At 38.1% G+C, this 9,383-nt stretch overlaps 1 pseudogene; it reads left to right on the top strand.

Annotated features, from left to right (window-relative positions):
- Positions 1-1,328: 1,328 nt before the first annotated feature.
- On the top strand, positions 1,329-8,195 carry LOC127122525 (CAAX prenyl protease 1 homolog; annotated as a pseudogene).
- The last annotated feature ends 1,188 nt before the right edge of the window (positions 8,196-9,383 follow it).

The raw sequence follows: 9,383 nt of genomic DNA, 5'->3' as shown, positions 1-9,383 counted from the left end.
GAGGTGAGTTCTCGGGCAGCTGATCCCTTTGTACTTGTCAAAGTCCGGGACTTTGAATTTTTGTGGAATCACGAGTCCTGGAACCAGGCACATGTCAACAACGTCCAAACCGGGAGTAGTGTGAACCTCCAAGGACTTAACCTTTTCCTCCAAAGCATGGAGTCTATCAACAGCTGGGTCTGGGAGACCTCCAACAGCAGGTTTGGCGGGTTGTGGCATGAAGAAGGCGTCGTATGGATCTTCATCACCCATCATTGATCCATGTCGCGCAGATGTAGCAGAATGCTCATGAGGGTTTACATTGACCATTGGGATCGAAATAGGGATCGGTCCTCCTCTAGGATGGGCGGGGTTACCATCAAGTTTAGTTACTCCAGGAATGCTAAGCAATGGCGATCCAAACTGGGCAGCAACTTTCCTGGCTTCAGCGCTGGTCTCAACATCCTTCTCCTTCTGGGCCAAGAGTAACATGGTCTCAAGCAAACGATCCATCTTTTCTTGCATGGATTCAATGTCTGTCCTCATCGAGACTTGGTTTGCCTCAAGTTATTCGAGTGTCATCATGTAGTTGCGGCGTGTCTCGTACCGGTGTCGAGTAGTCAGTGATACTGGACAAAGGGTAGAATATGGTGTAAGTTTTTGTTTCTGGAAGATGATATGCAATGCATGTTTATGATATGCAAATGTATGAAATTTTGCCATGTTTGCAAAGGAATACAAATATTCAAGATCAATCACGCGTCGTGCACATCAGGATAGAAGGAAGAAGTATAGGTTTCTCTGATTACTGAAATTCCCAAGGGTAGGTTCTAAAGTTATGTTTTTAGGCTTTGCCTTTTGTTTCGGTGTATGATAATTGATTTCCATAGTCAAACAAGAGTTGGAACCTCTTTTCATTTGATTGAATCAAGCGAACCTCATGATTTTCGTTCTTGTGTCCAATTTCAATCCATGTTTTGTCTTCTTCATAAAACATTATTCATCTTTTGTTCCAATTATTCATATATGTGATCATTCGTCTTTCGTTGTCATATTATTAGTTCACGCCATCTTTCAGTGAATTTTTGGGTCAAGTGTAAATCGTTTTGTTTTTGGTCATCATCCATTTCACTATCCATATTTTAAATCCATTTTTAAATCCAAGTTTCATTCTAAATCCATTCTCCATTTTTCTTCCTTTTATCCATTCAAATAACCAATTATCCAATTTCACATTACAATTAATCCATAAACCTTTTAATGGACACTTTCATTTACCATATTATTTATCCATAAAGAAATAAAACAAGCAGAATTTTGGACAAAATTACAAGTAGAATTGTTGTCCGCCATGGCGTTTCCCTACATGGAAGTTGTTGTCGGGTTTATGGTATTTATGTACATTTGTGAAACTTACTTGGATTTGCGACAACACTCAGCAAAAACTTCCTTCTCTTCCTAAGTCTTTAGAAGGAGTAATCAGCCAAGAGAAGTTTGAGAAATCTAGGGCATATAGTCTTGATGAGAGCTGCTTCCATTTTGTTCACTCGTTTGTGACAATTGTGACAGACTCTACATTTTTGTACTTTAAAGTATTGCCATGGCTTTGGAAGAAATCAGGAGATTTTGTGACACTAGCTGGTCTCAATGCAGAAAATGAAATACTTCACACCCTTGGCTTTTTAGTTGGTTTGATGATTTGGTCGCAGACAACTGATTTGCCCTTTTCTCTGTACAAAAATTTTGTGATTGAGGCCCGTCATGGTTTTAATAAGCAAACACCATGGTTATTCTTCAGGGACATGATAAAAGGCATTTTTCTTTCAATAATAATTGGCCCTCGTATTGTGGTTGCAATCATTGTAATAATACATAAAGGAGGTCCATACTTGGCCATATATCTTTGGGCATTTATGTTTGGTATTTCTCTTGTGATGCTGATTTTTTATCCAATTATAATTGCTTCACTCTTCAATAAGTTCGATCCTCTTCCAGATGGTCCACTCAGGGAGAAAATTGAGAAACTTGCTTCCTTCCTCAAGTTTCCATTAAAGAAGTTGTTTGTTGTTGATGGATCCACAAGATCAAGTCACAACAATGCCTATATGTATGGATTCTTCAAGAATAAGAGGATTATGCTTTATGACACCTTAGTTCAAAAATGCAAGAACGATAAGGAAATTGTTGTTGTTATTGTCCATGAGCTTGGACACTGGTGTCGCACCTCAAAAAAAGATAATGTGATCCCTCGCGATAGGACGCGGAAAAAATGTTGTTCGAAACAGAGTCGCCACCGAACTTTATTCATTCCAATGAAGGAATAGGAAAATATCGAGAAAACCTTTAAGAAAAATAGAATAATGGTCGTCGCAACCATATTCGGGTTCGGGAGTCGATTACGCAAGGGGAAGGTATTAGCACCCCTTACGTCCGTTGTACTCAACGGGAACCTTTTAGTTTTGATTTTGCTATTTGAATGTTAGTTGGTTGTTATTTGCTTGCTTCGAGTGATTAGAATTGATGATAGCTATGGATGAAGAACTCAGGAGGGGGAAATGAGAGGTTTTTTTATTAGTGTGCTCGCGAAGATACAACAATCTCCTGCCTACGTATCCTTATGGTGCAATAAGGAAATCAGAGCATTCGTAGTTCGGGCTACTACGAATATTTGGTGTGTTTTGTTTTGTGAACGACTGTGTAGGTCGGCGTTCTAACGGCTAAACGCTGGCTTGTGTACTCTCGGTGGAGGCTCTAGCACTGGTTTGTTGTGCGCATTAGAAAGGATTGACAATGTTCTTTTTGAAAGGTTTTTTGCTCACGCGGGGGTGACGAGTTGAACTGATGTGTTTGATGTTTGATTGGTTTGGTTGGTTTCGATCGCACGGGGGCGAGAAGCTTGGTTTGATTTGTTTGAGATGTTTTGAAGAACGACGAAAGATTGAGCAATGTGGTGCACACCAATCGTCCAATTCTTTCGAGGAATAATAAGGCGACCGCCTTCTACTCCTTTTTCGTTCGATTTTTTATCGAAAGTTTGTTTGCGGATGTCGAATGTGCATGGTAGTGAGGCGTACGCCTCCTATTTGCATATTCAAAGAATAATGAGGCGTGCGCCACTTATTCCTTTATCCAAGTTTATTTAAAATGTATTAATCGGAAGTCGATGATTTGTGCAATATGGCGAGTGCCAATTATTCAAATAATCGAGAGATGGTGAGGCGAACGACTCCCATCTTTTGTCATCCAAAGTTTAATTTATAAAAGATATGTTTTTAGATGTTGTATTTGATTTGCAAAGGTAGTTTGAATTTTGAATTGGTAGGTTTTGAAAAGTCGATGATTTGAGCAATGTGGCGTATGCCAATTATTCAAATAATCAAAGAATGGTGAGGCGAACGCCTCCCATTCTCAATTGAAGTTTAAGTTAAAGTTTATTTTGTGAAATTGTATTTGATATAAGATGTGATTTGAATTTATTCGATTGCGGTTTTAATTTGATGACGAAAATTCGAGCAATATGGCGTACGCCAATTATTCGAATAATCGGAAGATAGTGAGGCGAACGCCTCCCATCCTTTTATTATCTGAAATTTAGAATTTAGGACTTAGGATTTGTAGTTGATTTAGAAGATGTGATTTGAATGTGTATAATCATGGTCTGAAAATAATTTGAATTTAGACATTATATTTGATTTGGAAAAGTGACTTGAATTGGTATTTGGTTAAATTTTAAATTTGATGACGAAGATTCGAGCAATGTGGCGTACGCCAATTATTCGAATAATCGTAAGATAGTGAGGCGAACGCCTCCTATCCTTAATTATCGGAAATAATAAAGAATTTGGAATTTGTAGTTGATTTAAAAGAAATTATTTGAAATGTTATGGTTTGGTGTTTTAATCGGGTGACAAGAACTCGAGCAATATGGCGTACGCCAATTATTCAAGTGTTTGAGAAATAGTGAAGCGAACGCTCCCTATATCTTTTTCACCCCCAGTTTAAGATTAAAAGATCTTGAGGGGTATATTGAGAAAGATTTTGAATTCGTTTTTACAAAACCAACAAAGTTTAGATAAAAGTACTTGGTATTTGCTCAAGATTTAATTTAATAACAAAATACAACGAACGGAGAACTTATTTATTTTAATAAATCAATTACTCATTCAATCGTAATATTCTAAAAATAAGTATACTAAAAATCATTTTTCGAGAGAAAAGAAACGAAAAGAAAGAAAGTATTTTGTATCATGCCTTTATTATTATAATTACTATTAAAATGTTTAAATAAAATATTGAAGTAAGTAATAAGTAAGTAATACAAAAACTATGGTATAAGGCCCAACTGATGGTGTATTTGATATTAGGACAGGAATACTAACTGGCTTTATTGCATCAAGCCCAACCGAAAATGAAACCAAAACCAAATGAACTTGAGGCAAACATGAAGGACCTTGTAAATGAATGGACCTGAACGGCCCAAACCCTAAATCATGCTGTTAAAACCTTGAAGAGAAATTCAACGGGAAAATGAACGGACTTCCCACGGTATTAGCAGCACACCAATAATAAATAAGATATATTGTTATCAGTTCAAGTGAGGATCATCATGAAGTGTACTGACTCAACATTATGACTTTCCATATTTCAAAGCATCCCCTTTTAATAATATTAAACAATTGATACCTAACAATAAATGATAATTGAGAAGAACAGAGCAAATTCAGATTTTAAAAAGCCAAACGTTCCTCTCTCTCTCTCTCTCTCACAACCGCGCCTCTCTTCCATTGGCCTCGTCTAAGAGGTGCGACGACGCCGCCTTCAAACACGAAGTTTTAAACACAAACCCACTCTTTAAATTTTCCCCTAAAATCGAATCCATCCCCCATTCGTTAAATATCTACCGACTATTCTGATCGGAACCTCAACCTTGCCTTAATCACATCCGGAAAAAAAACTCGACAGTTATCTCCGATTCCAGTGGAGGAACAAACATAAACAAGCATGAAAAAAGGGTACTTCAATCAGATCTAGCTACAAGTTTCAGAAATAACGGTGTGCGACAAAGATACAGTTTCAAATCATGTTAGGCGTAGTGAAGTTTAAAGCAAGAGATAGACTACCAAGACATTCAGGTAAAATTTTGTTTCCTTGCTCTTCGTGTATCTCTTTTCGTATCCGATCCGATTCTGATCTTCTTCTCTATTCTCTTGTCGTTGTTGTTTATATATGATGGAGAGGTTCAAGCTCTTCAAACTCTGATTCTCAGTGTGAAAACCAGAGTCGAAATACAGCGTTTGGCGGAGCTTTTTGGTGCAAGGTTCAGGTGGGAGTTCCAGCAGAGTGACGGTATTTTTCCTCCCCTTTTTTTAGAAATGGATAGTCCTTATATAGAACTCTGGATTACCAAGTCTCTCACCTGTGAGCTGGCCGAAATCTAAGATTTTCCGTTAGAATAAAAATCTCATCTAGATTTGGTGTGGTCCCTAAATTGATGCAGGTGGCAAGGCGAGTTTGTTGGTAGTGAAATCCCTCCATGATGCGTGGCCCCTTTGTTGAGTTTCTCTTGGATTGTTACTGCTGTCGCCCCTTTGTTGAGTTTCTCTTGGATTATTACTGCTGTAAGACAGGTAAATGTTGTGGTAGAAATTTTGATTTTTTATTGCTGTAAAACTCAATTTTAACTGAGGCATGACTCTAATTATCTCTGGTTTGAAAAACTTCCAGGTGTTCTTCTGTTTTCTTTAGCTGATGTGAGGACTTTGAGGAAAACTATTTGATTTGGATTGTGGTGATATTTGTTAGCTATCATTCTTTCAATTGTCCCCTTCTTGGCTTGCCTTTCATACAAGCGTTTTGTTTTGATTTTACTTTTCTTTGTGGTCACGTTGTGCTTGTGGTCTGTTGATTGCAGGAGTACGTTAGGTGCACACTACATATCTGGTAAGCGACGGGTTTTTGATGTATTGCCTTAGTCAAAGCAGTTTATGCTTTCGCTAGATTTTGGTCTTGTATTATTTGTGCATCAGTTTTTTTTGTATTATGGAACTGAATCATGTGTCGGTTTGTACGATCCTAGTGTATACGCATTCAATTCATATTGGTTGTTTGGGTAATAGGCTTCTGTCATGGTTCAGCTCAGGTTTTTTGACATGGTTCGGTTTCCTGCTACAAGATGGTCATGGAAAATATGCAGCATAGCCGTTAGGGAGCTCATGTAATGGATTTATGGTTATCTTATAATGCCAATGGTTCGTTTTTCCTTGCAGGTTGTCTACATGTCAGTTTGGTTATGCGATTAGAGAAATGGTAAGTGACTTGCACACTCGGAAATGGCTTCAATGCAAGGTTGGTACCGCTAATACATATTGCTGAATTTGTTGTTAACGGTGACGCTACATTTGGTGCGAAGCTTATTGCCACTACAGCTAATTATTGCTAGTAATTGTGATGTAGCCGCAGACACGTTGTGGGGATTGGCGACAGGACATTGCCTCTAACTCATAGGGTAACTCATTGAACACAAAGCCCGTTGATTTCGACCTGGTAATTTTATGGTTCATCACCTTTTCATTACTCTCAATTTCGGCTTGCATTCCCTACATGTTCCTTATGTTTCCTTGATGTGATGTCTTTGTTTGCAGCCAGCTCGGTGTCGCGGCTTTGCTGGGAACGTTGTCGCTATCAACTCTGGTTCACTATACCATGATGCTGCTTGCTTGGCTTCTCTGCAGTTTGAAGTTTGGTACGACAAGTGGTGTTTGTATGTACTACCTGCTGGACTCCCCTGTTGCAGACAAAATATAGTTATAATTCATCTCCATTAAGACTTGGGCTGTGTAAAATTTATTAACTATGTTTTTTTGTAAAAAAGGTCAACAATTTGGATTGTAATGACTTGTAGTCACTGGGTTAAAGTGGACTGTGATTGGTTTGTGGCTCATTGTTTGGTTAGGCATGATGGCGGCTTACGGCATGGTGTTATGAATCTCTTTTTGTTTTGTCAATTTTTGGACGTCCGAAACTCTTGGGAATTTGTTGTATGGCTTTGTTATATTGCAGGGTGATGCTATGCCGACACAAGTTGGCGAGTAACTTCAAATTTTACTTCACCATTCCGCTTCTGTTTCGATAAGTAATGACCATAACCTTCATCTCATGCACCGTAAATCTTACGCGGCCATTTTCTGATATTGGTGTAGATTGACAAGCATCATGGAAAAGTGATATGCATCTTCCAGTTTTTGAGCTTATTCCTGTCATTTGTCTTGACTGTAATGTAACTTGGATCATAGGGTTGTTATGAACGGTCTTGTGGTATGGTTTTATAAATGTATTTGAAACAACTTTGTTTGTAAATTGAAACTTGTGGTTCAAAAATCATAAATCAAAACTAATACCCACACCAAATGACGTTATGCATGAAATCCGCAGACAAAGGCCTGTCTATTTCTTATAGTCACACAATGCAAAAAATAAACACTTAAACTCAGTCCAAATGAAACTTCTCTATTCACAACCCTAAAATGACGATTATAAATGGCAACCCATGACTTCATCTTAAGTCACTCACCACCTGCTTGTTGACCTTGAATTCATAAGGCGAGAAAGATGCAAATTTAATGCAAGAATTGTTCTACACATGATGTAGTGTTATTATGGTCCATCTGATATATTAACGAGTCTAGCTTGTAACAAACCAAGTTCATGGTTAAGCTTATGGATTCATCGACATGATGCTTGCATGACAAGACTCACCCATGACCTTGATTCAAACTAGTATTCCAACTTAGATAGTATCCTTTCATTATGTCCTTTTCCTCGTATTCGTGTAATAAACCATACTTTCAGACGAAATTGAAATCATGAAATGCATGTTTCTAGGTAGTATAGAAATGATACAATAGTGATATGAAACTAAGGTGAGGTATTCTCGTGATGAAATGTATGTCATGCTATGCATATGATGCAAAATAAAAATAAAATCAATTCTATGAAAATTTAAATATGCCCAGACAAAATTGGGGTATGAAAACTGGAAACTCAACCATACTATGTTCACCTTCATTACCATGCAGGTTCTTACACTCTTGCAATTTAAACGATACGCAATAGTGAGGAATTCAACTGATCTGTTTCAAAGTTTTAGGTTTGATTCACAGTTAGTTCTTATTGGATTCATCCTATTCCAGCATACGGTAATCCCAAATCAACCATGAAGTGAATGTGAGCATTTTGACGCTTTGGCCATAATAGAATTGCCATTGTTACCTTGACCAAACCCTCACCATAACCGCACCAGAGCTAGCTTGGTTCATAAACCAACCCTTATGCTCACAAACGTCATCCCAAACTCAGCACAATGTATCTCCCTGCAAACATCAACAACACAATCCACAAATTAGTACAATTCCATTCTATTACGACAAGCCCGTAAACACATGTCCTAACCTGTTTAAATTCGTCAAGTAATTTACAACAGTAAATTACCTATTACCAATGGTGAAGGGTTAGGATTAGGAATTGAAGAGGGACCATCAGGTCAGATGAGGATAAAATTTCCCAAACATTTTCCGTACAGACTCGCTCCACTACTCAGGAGGAGCTAATGGTTAGAAGGATAGAAGGAATATTTTCGGAATAAGGAGGAGAGAGGATAATTAGGTTTTTGGGGATACAAAATAGAGGGGCTGAAAAGAAAACGAAGTAGAGAGGATTTTGGGTGGAGTAGAAGAGGAAAGCGACGAACCCTCAATAGAAAATCGAGGATCCACTCGAAAGGAAGAGAAAGGAGAACGAAGCTTGGGTTAAAGAAGGTTGGACGAGTTGTTACCTTTTCAAATCACCGCTTGATTTTGCTGCAACGGGTAAGATTTTCTTGCAAATCATGTGTTCTTGTTGATCATGACCGGTAATGATCCATTGTTGACCTTAGGTTAAATGAGGAGCATGTTATTGTTATGCTAAGTTTTGTTTACTTTTCCAATTTGAGCGTCGTTCGCCGTCGTCCCTGTATGACCTTTAGATGGAAATCTTGTTTTGTGCATTTTCGTTTTCCTCTGTTGAGTTTTGCCCTTTAAGTTCAGAGATGAAAGAATTTAAGCTTTTTGGTAAAAAGATTGGATTTTGAAAAGTAGGAGACGAATATCTTCTCGTTTGCCTCATTTTGGTTCCTCTAATTTTATTCTTTATTTTGATTTTTTTCTTGGGAAATATTTTGTTGAAAGTTCGTTTATTGTGCCCCTCTTAGAGGTTGCCAGTTGGTTTTTCTATGCAGCAGCTTTCCATTAATTGCTGCCAGCTAGCATTAATGGTGGTTGGCCCTCGTCATCCGCACCCAACAGCCATGCGGCTAGGGTTATCCTTTGGTTTCCCTTGCTTACTTCCATGTGGGCCAACTTGTGAAG

The sequence above is a fragment of the Lathyrus oleraceus genome, chromosome 2 (genome assembly GCF_024323335.1).
Source record: "Lathyrus oleraceus cultivar Zhongwan6 chromosome 2, CAAS_Psat_ZW6_1.0, whole genome shotgun sequence".
Lineage (NCBI taxonomy): Eukaryota > Viridiplantae > Streptophyta > Magnoliopsida > Fabales > Fabaceae > Lathyrus > Lathyrus oleraceus.
This window is presented reverse-complemented; position numbering and strand designations above follow the sequence as displayed.